Below are 16049 nucleotides of genomic sequence, written 5' to 3'. Positions count from 1 at the left end.
AATCCTTTTGTACTTAAGTCGGCATTGTACCTTTCGTATTCAATTAACATGAAATTTCTGTGTTTCATCGTCATTAAGAAGGTCCACGGTATACAGTAAACCTGAAGTGGAGCATCGGAATCTAAAACTGGACTCACAGGAGAGGTTCAAATCATAGAAAGTTAGAGTGTCAGTCCTCATGTACTTAAGTCGGCATTGTGCCATTCTGTATTTAATTTGGCTGCAATTTCTGTGTTTAATCGTCAATAAGAAGGTCCAACGGATACAGTAAACATGAAGTGATCATCGGAATCTAAAACTAGGACTCACAGGAGAGGTTCAAATCATAGAAAGATAGTGTGTCAGTGCTCTTGTACTTAAGTCGCCATTGTGCCTATTGTTTTAAATTCGGATGCAATTTCTGTGTTTCGTCATCAATAAGAAGGTCCAAGGGATACAGTAAACCTGAAGTAAAGCATCGGAATCTAAAACTGGACTCACAGGAGAGGCTCAAATCATAGAAAGTTAGAGAGTCAGTCCTCTTGTACTTAAGTCGGAATTGTGCCTTTTGTATTAAATTATAATGCAAAATCTGTGTTTCATTGTCAATAAGAAGGTTCAAGGTATACAGTAAACCTGAAGTGAAGCAACGGAATCGAATACTGGGCTCACAGGAGGGGTTAAAATCATATTAAGTTAAAGTGTCAGTCCTCTTGTTCTTAAGTCGGCATTGTGATTTTTGTATTCAATTAGGATGCAATTTCTGTGTTTCATCGTCAATAAGAACGTCCAAGGTATATAGTAAACCCAAAGTGAAGCATCGGAATTTAAAACTGGACTCACAGGAGAGGTTCAAATCATAGAAAGTTAGAGTGTCACTCCTCTTGTACTTAAGTCGGCATAGTGCCTTAAGTATTAATTTAGGATGCAATTTCTGTGTTTCATCGTTAAGAAGAAGGTCCAAGGTATACAGTAAACCTGAAGTGAAGCATCGGAATCTAAAACTGGACTCACAGGAGAGGTTCAAACCATAAAAAGTTAGAGTGTCAGTCCTCTTGTACTAAAGGCGGCATTGTGCCTTTTGTATAAAATTCGGATGCAATTTCTGTGATTCATCGTCAATAAGAAGGTTTAAGGGATACAGTAAACCTGATGTGAAGCATCGGAATCTAAAACTGGACTCACAGGAGAGGCTCAAATCATAGAAAGTTGAAGTGTCAGTCCTCTTGTACTTAAGTCGGCATGTGCCTTTTGTATTAAATTCGGATGCAATTTCTGTGTTTCGTCGTCAATAAGAAGGTCCATGGGATACAGTAAACTTGAAGTAAAGCATCGGAATCTAAAAGTGGACTCACAGGAGAGGCTCAAATCATAGACAATTAGAGAGTCAGTCCTCTTGTACTTAAGTCGGCATTGTGCCTTTTGTATTAAATTAGGATACAAAATCTGTGTTTCATTGTCAATAAGAAGGTCCAAGGTATATAGTAAACCTGAAGTGAAGCAACGGAATCTAAAACTGGGCTCACAGGAGGGGTTAAAATCTAATTAAGTTAGAGTGTCAATCGTCTTGTACTTAAGTCGGCATTGTGATTTTTGAATTCAATTAGGATGCAATTTCTGTGTTTCATCGTCAATAAGAAGGTCCAAGGTATATAGTGAGCCTGACGGGAAGCATCTAAATCTAAAACTGGACTCACAGGAGAGGTTCAAATCATAGATAGTTAGAGTGTCAGTCCTCTTGTTCTTAAGTCGGCATTGTGCCATTTTGTATTAAATTAGGATGCAATTTCTGTGATTCAACGACAAGAAGAAGGTCCAAGGTATATTGTAAACCTGAAGTGAAGCATCGGAATCTAAAACTGGACTCACAGCAGAGGTTCAAATCATAGAAAGTTAGAGTGTCAGTCCTCTTGTACTTAAGTCGGCATTGTGCCTTTTGTATTAATTTAGGATGCAATTTCTGAGTTTCATCGTTAAGAAAAAGGTCCAAAGTATACAGTAAAATTGAAGTGAAGCATCGGAATCTAAAACTGGACTCACAGGAGAGGTTCAAATCATAGAAAGTTAGAGTGTCAGTCCTCTTGTACTTAAGTCGGCATTGTGCCTTTTGTATTAAATTCGGAAGCAATTTCTGTGATTCATCATCAATAAGAAGGTCCAAGGGATACAGTAAACCTGATGTGAAGCACCGGAATCTAAAACTGGACTCACAGAAGAGGTTCAGATCACAGGAAGTTAGAGTGTCAGTCCTCCTGTACTTAAGTCGGCATTCTGCCTTTTGTATTCAATTAGGATGAAATTTCTGTGTTTCATCGTCATTAAGAAGGTCCACGGTATACAGTAAACCTGAAATGAAGCATCGGAATCTAAAACTGGACTCACAGGAGAAGTTCAAATAATAGAAAGTTAGAGTGTCAGCCCTCTTGTACTTAAGTCGGCTATGTGCCTTTTGTATTAAATTCGGACGCAATTTCTGTGTTACATTGCCAATAGGAAGGGCCAAGGTACCCTGTAAACCTAAAGTGAATCATCGGAATCTAAAACTGGACTCACAGGAGAGGCTCAAATCATAGTAAGTTAGAGAGTCAGTCCTCATGTACTTAAGTAGGCATTGTGCTTTTTGTATAAAATTAGGATCCAAAATCTGTGTTTCATCGTCAATAAGAAGGTCCAAGGTATACAGTAAACCTGAAGAGAAGCAATGGAATCTAAAACTGGGCTCATAAGACGGGGTTTAAATCATATTAAGTTAGAGTGTCAATCCTCTTGTACTTAAGTCGGCATTATGCCTTTTGTATTCAATTAGGATGAAATTTCTGTGTTTCATCGTCAATAAGAAGGTCCACGGTATACAGTAAACCTGACGTGAAGCAGCGGAATCTAAAACAGGACTCACAGGAGAGGTTCAAATCATAGAAAGTTAGAGTGTCAGTCCTCTTGTACTTAAGTCGGCATTGTGCCTTTTGTATTAAATTCGGAAGCAATTATTGTGTTTCATCGTCAATAAGAATGTCGTAGGTATACAGTGAACCTGAAGTGAAGCATCGGAATCTAAAACTGGACTCACAGGAGAGGTTCAAATCATAGAAAGATAGAGTGTCAGTCCTCTTGTACATAAGTCGGCATTGTGCCTTTTGTATTAATTTAGGTTGCAATTTCTGTGTTTCATCGTTAAGAAGAAGGTCCAAGGTGTACAGTAAACCTGAAGTGAAGCATCGCAATCTAAAACTGGACTCACAGGAGAGGTTCAAATCATAGAAAGTTAGAGTGTCAGTACTCCTCTACTTAAGTCGGCATTGTGCCTTTTGTATTAAATTTGGATGCAATTTCTGTGTTTCATCGTCGATAAGAAGGCCTAAGGTATACAGTAAACCTGAAGTGCAGCATCGGAATCTAAAACTGGACTCACGTGAGGGTTTTAAATAATAGTAAGTTAGAGTGTCAGTCCTCTTGTTCATAAGTCGGCATTCTGCCTTTTGTATTCAATTAGGATGAAATTTCTGTGTTTCATCGTCAATATGAAGGTCCACGGTATACAGTAAACCTGAAGTGAGGCATCGGAATCTAAAACTGGACTCACAGGAGAGGTTCAAATAATAGAAAGTTAGAGTGTCAGTCCTCTTGTACTTATGTCGGTATTGTGCCTTTTGTATTAAATTAGGATGCAATTTCTGTGTTTCATCGTCAATTAGAAGGTCGAAGGTATACAGTAAGCCTGAAGTGAAGCAACGGAATCTAAACCTGGACTCACAGGATGGGTTCAAATGAAATTAAGTTTGAGTGTCAATCCTCTTGTACTTAAGTCGGCATTGTGCCTTTTGTATTCCATTAACATGAAATTTCTGTGTTTCATCGTCAATAAGAAGGTCCACGGTATACAGTAAACCTGAAGTGGAGCATCGGAATCTAAAACTGGACTCACAGGAGAGGTTCAAATCATAGAAAGATAGAGTGTCAGTGCTCTTGTACTTAAGTCGCCATTGTCCCTACTGTATTAAATTCGGATGCAATTTCTGTGTTTCGTCATCAATAAGAAGGTCCAAGGGATACAGTAAACCTGAAGTAAAGCATCGGAATCTAAAACTGGACTCACAGGAGAGGCTCAAATCAAAGAAAGTTAGAGAGTCTGTCCGCTTGTACTTAAGTCGGCATTGTGCCTTTTGTATTAAATTAGGATGCAAAATCTGTGTTTCATTGTCTATAAGAAGGTCCAAGGTATACAGTAAACTTGAAGTGAAGCAACGCAATCGAAAACTGGGCTCACAGGAGGGGTTAAAATCATATTAAGTTAGAGTGTCAATCCTCTTGTACTTAAGTCGGCATTGTGATTTTTGTATTCAATTAGGATGCAATTGCTGTGTTTCATCGTCAATAAGAAGGTCCAAGGTATATAGTGAACCTGACGTGAAGCATCGGAATCTATAACTGGACTCACAGGAGGGGTTCAAATCGTTGAAAGTTAGAGTGTCAGTCCTCTTGTTCTTAAGTCGGCATTGTGCCATTCGTATTAAATTAGGATGCAATTTCTGTGTTTCATCGTCAATAAGAAGGTCCAAGGTATATAGTAAACCTGAAGTGAAGCATCGGAATCTAAAACTGGAGTCACAGGGGAGGTTCAAATCATAGAAAGTTAGAAAGTCAGTCCTCTTGTACTTAAGTCGGCATAGTGCCTTTTGTATTAATTTAGGATGCAATTTCTGTGTTTCATCGTTAAGAAGAAGGTCCAAGGTATACTGTAAACCTGAAGTGAAGCATCGGAATCAGAAACTGGACTCACAGGAGAGGTTCAAATCATAAAAAGTTAGAGTGTCAGGCCTCTTGTACTCAAGGCGGCATTATGCCTTTTGTATAAAATTCGGATGCAATTTCTGTGATTTATCGTCAATAAGAAGGTCCAAGGGATACAGTAAACCTGATGTGAAGCATCGGAATCTAAAACTGGACTCACAGGAGAGGTTCAAATCAAAGTAAGTTGAAGTGTCAGTCCTCTTGTACTTAAGTCGGCATTGTGCCTTTTGTATTTATATCGGATGCAATTTCTGTGTTTCATCGTCAATAAGATGGTCCTAGGTATACAGTAATCCTGAAGTGAAGCATCGGAATCTAAAACTGGACTCACAGGAGAGGTTCAAATCATAGAAAATTAGAGTGTCAGTCCTCTTGTACTTAAGTCGGCATTGTGGCTTTTGTATTAAATTCCTATGCAATTTCTATGTTTCATCGTCAATAAGATGGTCCAAGGTATACAGTAAACCTGAAGTGAAGCATCGGAATCTAAAACTTGACTCACAGGAGAGGTTCATAGCATAGAAAGTTAGAGTGACAGTCGTCTTGTTCTTAAGTCGGCATTGTGCCTTTTGTATTAAATTCGGATGCAATTTCTGTGTTACATCGTCAATAAGGAGGTCCAAGGGATACAGTAAACCTCAAGTGAAGCATCGGAATCTAAAACTGTACTCACAGGAGAGGCTCAAATCATAGTAAGTTAGAGAGTCAGTCCTCATGTACTTAAGTAGGCATTGTGCTTTTTGTATAACATTAGGATCCAAAATCTGTGTTTCATCGTCAATAAGAAGGTCCAAGGTATACAGTAAACCTGAAGTGAAGGAATGGAATCTAAAACTGGGCTCACAAGACGGGGTTCAAATCATATTAAGTTAGAGTGTCAATCGTCTTGTACTTAAGTCGGCATTGTGCCTTTTGTATTCAATTACGATAAAATTTCTGTGTTTCATCGTCAATAAGAAGGTCCACGGTATACAGTAAACCTGACGTGAAGCATCGGGATCTAAAACTGGACTTACAGGAGAGGTTCAAATCAAAGAAATTTAGTGTGTCAGTCCTCCTGTACTTAAGTCGGCCTTTTGCCTTTTGTATTAAATTAGGATGCAATTTCTGTGTTTCATCGTCTATAAGAAGGTCCAAGGTATATAGAGAACCTGACGTGAAGCATCGGAATCTAAAACTGGACTCACAGGAGAGGTATAAATCATAGAAAGTTAGAGTGTCAGTCCTCTTGTACTTAAGTCGGCATTGTGCCTTTTGTATTAAATTCGGAAGCAATTATTGTGTTTCATCGTCAATAAGAATGTCGTAGTTATACAGTGAACCTGAAGTGAAGCATCGGAATCTAAAACTGGACTCACAGGAGAGGTTCAAATCATAGAAAGATAGAGTGTCAGTCCTCTTGTACTTAAGTCGGCATTGTGCCTTTTGTATTAATTTTGGTTGCAATTTCTGTGTTTCATCGTTAAGAAAAAGGTCCAAGGTGTACAGTAAACATGAAGTGAAGCATCGCAATCTAAAACTGGACTCACAGGAGAGGTTCAAATAATAGAAAGTTAGAGTGGCTGTCCTCTTGTACTTATGTCGGTATTGTGCCATTTGTATTAAATTAGGATGAAATTTCTGTGTTTCATCGTCAATAAGAAGGTCCACGGTATACAGTAAACCTGAAGTGGAGCATCGGAATCTAAAACTGGACTCACAGGAGAGGTTCAAATCATAGAAAGATAGAGTGTCAGTGCTCTTGTACTTAAGTCGCCATTGTGCCTACTGTATTAAATTCGGATGCAATTTCTGTGTTTCGTCATCAATAAGAAGGTCCAAGGGATACAGTAAACCTGAAGTAAAGCATCGGAATCTAAAACTGGACTCACAGGAGAGGCTCAAATCGAAGAAAGTTAGAGAGTCTGTCCGCTTGTACTTAAGTCGGCATTGTGCCTTTTGTATTATATTAGGATGCAAAATCTGTGTTTCAATGTCTATAAGAAGGTCCAAGGTATACAGTAAACTTGAAGTGAAGCAACGGAATCGAAAACTGGGCTCACAGGAGGGGTTAAAATCATATTAAGTTAGAGTGTCAATCCTCTTGTACTTAAGTCGGCATTGTGATTTTTGTATTCAATTAGGATGCAATTGCTGTGTTTCATCGTCAATAAGAAGGTCCAAGGTATATAGTGAACCTGACGTGAAGCATCGGAATCTATAACTGGACTCACAGGAGGGGTTCAAATCGTTGAAAGTTAGAGTGTCAGTCCTCTTGTTCTTAAGTCGGCATTGTGCCTTGCGTATTAAATTAGGATGCAATTTCTGTGTTTCATCGTCAATAAGAAGGTCCAAGGTATATAGTAAACCTGAAGTGAAGCATCGGAATCTAAAACTGGAGTCACAGGAGAGGTTCAAATCATAGAAAGTTAGAGTGTCAGTCCTCTTGTACTTAAGTCGGCATAGTGCCTTTTGTATTAATTTAGGATGCAATTTCTGTGTTTCATCGTTAAGAAGAAGGTCCAAGGTATACAGTAAACCTGAAGTGAAGCATCGGAATCAGAAACTGGACTCACAGGAGAGGTTCAAATCATAAAAAGTTAGAGTGTCAGTCCTCTTGTACTCAAGGCGGCATTATGCCTTTTGTATAAAATTCGGATGCAATTTCTGTGATTCATCGTCAATAAGAAGGTCCAAGGGATACAGTAAACCTGATGTGAAGCATCGGAATCTAAAACTGGACTCACAGGAGAGGTTCAAATCAAAGAAAGTTGAAGTGTCAATCCTCATGTACTTAAGTCGGCATTGTGCCTTTTTGTAATTATTTTGGATGCAAATTCTGTGTTTCATCGTCAATAAGAAGGTCCAACGGATACAGTAAACATGAAGTGAGCATCGGAATCTAAAACTGGACCCACAGGAGAGGTTCAAATCATAGAAAGATAGAGTGTCAGTGCTCTTGTACTTAAGTCGCCATTGTGCCTACTGTATTAAATTCGGATGCAATTTCTGTGTTTCGTCATCAATAAGAAGGTCCAAGGGATACAGTAAACCTGAAGTAAAGCATCGGAATCTAAAACTGGACTCACAGGAGAGGCTCAAATCAAAGAAAGTTAGAGAGTCTGTCCGCTTGTACTTAAGTCGGCATTGTGCCTTTTGTATTAAATTAGGATGCAAAATCTGTGTTTCATTGTCTATAAGAAGGTCCAAGGTATACAGTAAACTTGAAGTGAAGCAACGGAATCGAAAACTGGGCTCACAGGAGGGGTTAAAATCATATTAAGTTAGAGTGTCAATCCTCTTGTACTTAAGTCGGCATTGTGATTTTTGTATTCAATTCGGATGCAATTGCTGTGTTTCATCGTCAATAAGAAGGTCCAAGGTATATAGTGAACCTGACGTGAAGCATCGGAATCTATAACTGGACTCACAGGAGGGGTTCAAATCGTTGAAAGTTAGAGTGTCAGTCCTCTTATTCTTAAGTCGGCATTGTGCCTTTCGTATTAAATTAAGATGCAATTTCTGTGTTTCATCGTCAATAAGAAGGTCCAAGGTATATAGTAAACCTGAAGTGAAGCATCGGAATCTAAAACTGGAGTCACAGGAGAGGTTCAAATCATAGAAAGTTAGAGTGTCAGTCCTCTTGTACTTAAGTCGCCATAGTGCCTTTTGTATTAATTTAGGATGCAATTTCTGTGTTTCATCGTTAAGAAGAAGGTCCAAGGTATACAGTAAACCTGAAGTGAAGCATCGGAATCAGAAACTGGACTCACAGGAGAGGTTCAAATCATAAAAAGTTAGAGTGTCAGTCCTCTTGTACTCAAGGCGGCATTATGCCTTTTGTATAAAAATTCGGATGCAATTTCTGTGATTCATCGTCAATAAGAAGGTCCAAGGGATACAGTAAACCTGATGTGAAGCATCGGAATCTAAAACTGGACTCACAGGAGAGGTTCAAATCAAAGAAAGTTGAAGTGTCAGTCCTCTTGTACTTAAGTCGGCATTGTGCCTTTTGTATTAAAATCGGATGCAATTTCTGTGTTTCATCGTCAATAAGATGGTCCTAGGTATACAGTAATCCTGAAGTGAAGCATCGAAATCTAAAACTGGACTCACAGGAGAGGTTCAAATCATAGAAAATTAGAGTGTCAGTCCTCTTGTACTTAAGTCGGCATTGTGGCTTTTGTATTAAATTCCGATGCAATTTCTATGTTTCATCGTCAATAAGATGGTCCAAGGTATACAGTAAACCTGAAGTGAAGCATCGGAATCTAAAACTTGACTCACAGGAGAGGTTCATAGCATAGAAAGTTAGAGTGACAGTCGTCTTGTTCTTAAGTCGGCATTGTGCCTTTTGTATTAAATTCGGATGCAATTTCTGTGTTACATCGTCAATAAGGAGGTCCAAGGGATACAGTAAATCTCAAGTGAAGCATCGGAATCTAAAACTGTACTCACAGGAGAGGCTCAAATCATAGTAAGTTAGAGAGTCAGTCCTCATGTACTTAAGTAGGCATCATGCTTTTTGTATAAAATTAGGATCCAAAATCTGTGTTTCATCGTCAATAAGAAGGTCCAAGGTATACAGTAAACCTGAAGTGAAGGAATGGAATCTAAAACTGGGCTCACAAGACGGGGTTCAAATCATATTAAGTTAGAGTGTTAATCGTCTTGTACTTAAGTCGGCATTGTGCCTTTTGTATTCAATTACGATAAAATTTCTGTGTTTCATCGTCAATAAGAAGGTCCACGGTATACAGTAAACCTGACGTGAAGCATCGGGATCTAAAACTGGACTTACAGGAGAGGTTCAAATCATAGAAATTTAGTGTGTCAGTCCTCCTGTACTTAAGTCGGCCTTTTGCCTTTTGTATTAAATTAGGATGCAATTTCTGTGTTTCATCGTCTATAAGAAGGTCCAAGGTATATAGAGAACCTGACGTGAAGCATCGGAATCTAAAACTGGACTCACAGGAGAGGTATAAATCATAGAAAGTTAGAGTGTCAGTCCTCTTGTACTTAAGTCGGCATTGTGCCTTTTGTATTAAATTCGGAAGCAATTATTGTGTTTCATCGTCAATAAGAATGTCGTAGGTATACAGTGAACCTGAAGTGAAGCATCGGAATCTAAAACTGGACTCACAGGAGAGGTTCAAATCATAGAAAGATAGAGTGTCAGTCCTCTTGTACTTAAGTCGGCATTGTGCCTTTTGTATTAATTTTGGTTGCAATTTCTGTGTTTCATCGTTAAGAAAAAGGTCCAAGGTGTACAGTAAACCTGAAGTGAAGCATCGCAATCTAAAACTGGACTCACAGGAGAGGTTCAAATCATAGAAAGTTAGAGTGTCAGTACTCCTCTAGTTAAGTCGGCATTGTGCCTTTCGTATTAAATTCGGATGCAAATTCTGTGTTTCATCGTCGATAAGAAGGCATAAGGTATACAGTATACCTGAAGTGAAGCATCGGAATCTAAAACTGGACTTACGGGAGGGTTTCAAATAATAGTATGTTAGAGTGTCAGTCCTCTTGTACTTAAGTCGGCATTCTGCCTTTTGTATTCAATTAGGCTGAAATTTCTGTGTTTCATCGTCAATAAGAAAGTCCACGGTATACAGTAAACCTGAAGTGAGGCATCGGAATCTAAAACTGGACTCACAGGAGAGGTTCAAATAATAGAAAGTTAGAGTGTCAGTCCTCTTGTACTTATGTCGGTATTGTTTTTTGTATTAAATTAGGTTGCAATTTCTGTGTTTCACCGTCAATTAGAAGGTCCAAGGAATACAGTAAACCTGAAGTGAAGCAACGGAATCTAAACCTGGGCTCACAGGACGGGTTCAAATGAAATTAAGTTTGAGTGTCAATCCTTTTGTACTTAAGTCGGCCTTGTGCCTTTGGTATTCAATTAACATGAAATTCCTGTGTTTCATCGTCAATAAGAAGGTCCACGGTATACAGTAAACCTGAAGTGGAGCATCGGAATCTGAAACTGGACTCACAGGAGAGGTTCAAATCATAGAAAGTTAGAGTGTCAGTCCTCATGTACTTAAGTCGGCATTGAGCATTTTTGTATTTAATTTGGATGCCATTTCTGTGTATCATCGTCAATAAGAAGGTGCAACGGATTCAGTAAACATGAAGTGAGCATCGGAATCTAAAACTGGACTCACAGGAGAGGTTCAAATCATAGAAAGATAGAGTGTCAGTGCCCTTGTACTTAAGCCGCCATTGTGCCTTTTGTATTCAATTAGGATGAAATTTCTGTGTTTCATCGTCAATAAGAAGGTCCACGGTATACAGTAAACCTGACGTGAAGCAGCGGAATCTAAAACAGGACCCACAGGAGAGGTTCAAATCATAGAATTTTAGTGTGTCAGTCCTCTTGTACTTAAGTCGGCCTTTTGCCTTTTGTATTAATTTAGGATGCAATTTCTGTGTTTCATCGTCAATAAGAAGGTCCAAGGTATATAGTGAACCTGAAGTGAAGCATCGGAATCTAAAACTGGACTCACAGGCGAGGTTCAAATCATAGAAAGTTAGAGTGTCAGTCCTCTTGTACTTAAGTCGGCATTGTGAGTTTTGTATTAAATTCGGAAGCAATTATTGTGTTTCATCGTCAATAAGAACGTCGTAGGTATACAGTGAACCTGAAGTGAAGCATCGGAATCTAAAACTGGACTCACAGGAGAGGTTCAAATCATAGAAAGATAGAGTGTCAGTCCTCTTGTACTTTAGTCGGCATTGTGCCTTTTGTATTAATTTAGGTTGCAATTTCCGTGTTTCATCGTTAGAAGAAGGTCCAAGGTGTACAGTAAACCTGAAGTGAAGCTTCGCAATCTAAAACTGGACTCAGAGGAGAGGTTCAAATCATAGAAAGTTAGAGTGTCAGTACTCCTCTACTTAAGTCGGCATTGTGCCTTTTGTATTAAATTCGGATGCAATTTCTGTGTTTCATCGTCGATAAGAAGGCCTAACGTATACAGTAAACCTGAAGTGCAGCATCGGAATCTAAAACTGGACTCACGGGAGGGTTTCAAATAATAGAAAGTTAGAGTGTCAGTCCTCTTGTACTTAAGTCGGCTATGTGTGTTTTGTATTAAATTCGGACGCAATTTCTGTGTTACATCGCCAATAAGAAGGGCCAAGGTTTACTGTAAACCTGAAGTGAATCATCGGAATCTAAAACTGGACTCACAGGAGAGGTTCAAATCGTAGAAAGTTAGAGTGTCAGTCATCTTGTACATAAGTCGGCATTCTGTCTTTTGTATTCAATTAGGATGAAATTTCTGTGTTTCATCGTCAATAAGAAGGTCCACGTTATACAGTAAACCTGAAGTGAGGCATCGGAATCTAAAACTGGACTCACAGGAGAGGTTCAAATAATAGAAAGTTAGAGTGTCTGTCCTCTTGTACTTATGTCGGTATTGTGCTTTTTGTATTAAATTAGATGGCAATTTCTGTGTTTCATCGTCAATAAGAAGGTCCAAGGTATACAGTAAACCTGATGTGAAGCAACGGAATCTAAACCTGGACTCACAGGAGGGGTTCAAATGAAATTAAGTTTGAGTGTCAATCCTCTTGTACTTAAGTCGGCATTGTACCTTTCGTATTCAATTAACATGAAATTTCTGTGTCTCATCGTCATTAAGAAGGTCCACGGTATACAGTAAACCTGAAGTGGAGCATCGGAATCTAAAACTGGACTCACAGGAGAGGTTCAAACCATAAAAAGTTAGAGTGTCAGTCCTCTTGTACTAAAGGCGGCATTGTGCCTTTTCTATAAAATTCGGATGCAATTTCTATGATTCATCGTCAATAAGAAGGTCCAAGGGATACAGTAAACCTGATGTGAAGCATCGGAATCTAAAACTGGACTCACAGGAGAGGCTCAAATCATAGACAATTAGAGAGTCAGTCCTCTTGTACTTAAGTCGGCATTGTGCCTTTTGTATTAAATTAGGATACAAAATCTGTGTTTCATTGTCAATAAGAAGGTCCAAGGTATACAGTAAACCTGAAGTGAAGCAACGGAATCTAAAACTGGGCTCACAGGAGGGGTTAAAATCAAATTAAGTTAGAGTGTCAATCGTCTTGTACTTAAGTCGGCATTGTGATTTTTGTATTCAATTAGGATGCAATTTCTCTGTTTCATCGTCAATAAGAAGGTCCAATTTATATAGAGAGCCTGACGGAAAGCATCTAAATCTAAAACTGGACTCACAGGAGAGGTTCAAATCATAGATAGTTAGAGTGTCAGTCCTCTTGTTCTTAAGTCGGCATTGTGCCATTTTGTATTAAATTAGGATGCAATTTCTGTGATTCAACGACAAGAAGAAGGTCCAAGGTATATTGTAAACCTGAAGTGAAGCATCGGAATCTAAAACTGGACTCACAGCAGAGGTTCAAATCATAGAAAGTTAGAGTGTCAGTCCTCTTGTACTTAAGTCGGCATTGTGCCTTTTGTATTAATTTAGGATGCAATTTCTGAGTTTCATCGTTAAGAAAAAGGTCCAAAGTATACAGTAAAATTGAAGTGAAGCATCGGAATCTAAAACTGGACTCACAGGAGAGGTTCAAATCATAGAAAGTTAGAGTGTCTGTCCTCTTGTACTTATGTCGGTTTTGTGCCTTTTGTATTAAATTAGATGGCAATTTCTGTGTTTCATCGTCAATAAGAAGGTCCAAGGTATACAGTAAACCTGATGTGAAGCAACGGAATCTAAACCTGGACTCACAGGAGGGGTTCAAATGAAATTAAGTTTGAGTGTCAATCCTTTTGTACTTAAGTCGGCATTGTACCTTTCGTATTCAATTAACATGAAATTTCTGTGTTTCATCGTCATTAAGAAGGTCCACGGTATACAGTAAACCTGAAGTGGAGCATCGGAATCTAAAACTGGACTCACAGGAGAGGTTCAAATCATAGAAAGTTAGAGTGTCAGTCCTCATGTACTTAAGTCGGCATTGTGCCATTCTGTATTTAATTTGGCTGCAATTTCTGTGTTTAATCGTCAATAAGAAGGTCCAACGGATACAGTAAACATGAAGTGATCATCGGAATCTAAAACTAGGACTCACAGGAGAGGTTCAAATCATAGAAAGATAGTGTGTCAGTGCTCTTGTACTTAAGTCGCCATTGTGCCTATTGTTTTAAATTCGGATGCAATTTCTGTGTTTCGTCATCAATAAGAAGGTCCAAGGGATACAGTAAACCTGAAGTAAAGCATCGGAATCTAAAACTGGACTCACAGGAGAGGCTCAAATCATAGAAAGTTAGAGAGTCAGTCCTCTTGTACTTAAGTCGGAATTGTGCCTTTTGTATTAAATTATAATGCAAAATCTGTGTTTCATTGTCAATAAGAAGGTTCAAGGTATACAGTAAACCTGAAGTGAAGCAACGGAATCGAATACTGGGCTCACAGGAGGGGTTAAAATCATATTAAGTTAAAGTGTCAGTCCTCTTGTTCTTAAGTCGGCATTGTGATTTTTGTATTCAATTAGGATGCAATTTCTGTGTTTCATCGTCAATAAGAACGTCCAAGGTATATAGTAAACCCAAAGTGAAGCATCGGAATTTAAAACTGGACTCACAGGAGAGGTTCAAATCATAGAAAGTTAGAGTGTCACTCCTCTTGTACTTAAGTCGGCATAGTGCCTTAAGTATTAATTTAGGATGCAATTTCTGTGTTTCATCGTTAAGAAGAAGGTCCAAGGTATACAGTAAACCTGAAGTGAAGCATCGGAATCTAAAACTGGACTCACAGGAGAGGTTCAAACCATAAAAAGTTAGAGTGTCAGTCCTCTTGTACTAAAGGCGGCATTGTGCCTTTTGTATAAAATTCGGATGCAATTTCTGTGATTCATCGTCAATAAGAAGGTTTAAGGGATACAGTAAACCTGATGTGAAGCATCGGAATCTAAAACTGGACTCACAGGAGAGGCTCAAATCATAGAAAGTTGAAGTGTCAGTCCTCTTGTACTTAAGTCGGCATTGTGCCTTTTGTATTAAATTCGGATGCAATTTCTGTGTTTCGTCGTCAATAAGAAGGTCCATGGGATACAGTAAACTTGAAGTAAAGCATCGGAATCTAAAAGTGGACTCACAGGAGAGGCTCAAATCATAGACAATTAGAGAGTCAGTCCTCTTGTACTTAAGTCGGCATTGTGCCTTTTGTATTAAATTAGGATACAAAATCTGTGTTTCATTGTCAATAAGAAGGTCCAAGGTATATAGTAAACCTGAAGTGAAGCAACGGAATCTAAAACTGGGCTCACAGGAGGGGTTAAAATCTAATTAAGTTAGAGTGTCAATCGTCTTGTACTTAAGTCGGCATTGTGATTTTTGAATTCAATTAGGATGCAATTTCTGTGTTTCATCGTCAATAAGAAGGTCCAAGGTATATAGTGAGCCTGACGGGAAGCATCTAAATCTAAAACTGGACTCACAGGAGAGGTTCAAATCATAGATAGTTAGAGTGTCAGTCCTCTTGTTCTTAAGTCGGCATTGTGCCATTTTGTATTAAATTAGGATGCAATTTCTGTGATTCAACGACAAGAAGAAGGTCCAAGGTATATTGTAAACCTGAAGTGAAGCATCGGAATCTAAAACTGGACTCACAGCAGAGGTTCAAATCATAGAAAGTTAGAGTGTCAGTCCTCTTGTACTTAAGTCGGCATTGTGCCTTTTGTATTAATTTAGGATGCAATTTCTGAGTTTCATCGTTAAGAAAAAGGTCCAAAGTATACAGTAAAATTGAAGTGAAGCATCGGAATCTAAAACTGGACTCACAGGAGAGGTTCAAATCATAGAAAGTTAGAGTGTCAGTCCTCTTGTACTTAAGTCGGCATTGTGCCTTTTGTATTAAATTCGGAAGCAATTTCTGTGATTCATCATCAATAAGAAGGTCCAAGGGATACAGTAAACCTGATGTGAAGCACCGGAATCTAAAACTGGACTCACAGAAGAGGTTCAGATCACAGGAAGTTAGAGTGTCAGTCCTCCTGTACTTAAGTCGGCATTCTGCCTTTTGTATTCAATTAGGATGAAATTTCTGTGTTTCATCGTCATTAAGAAGGTCCACGGTATACAGTAAACCTGAAATGAAGCATCGGAATCTAAAACTGGACTCACAGGAGAAGTTCAAATAATAGAAAGTTAGAGTGTCAGCCCTCTTGTACTTAAGTCGGCTATGTGCCTTTTGTATTAAATTCGGACGCAATTTCTGTGTTACATTGCCAATAGGAAGGGCCAAGGTATACTGTAAACCTAAAGTGAATCATCGGAATCTAAAACTGGACTCACAGGA

Source organism: Schistocerca serialis, chromosome 6 (assembly GCF_023864345.2).
Source record: "Schistocerca serialis cubense isolate TAMUIC-IGC-003099 chromosome 6, iqSchSeri2.2, whole genome shotgun sequence".
NCBI lineage: Eukaryota > Metazoa > Arthropoda > Insecta > Orthoptera > Acrididae > Schistocerca > Schistocerca serialis.
This window is presented reverse-complemented; position numbering follows the sequence as displayed.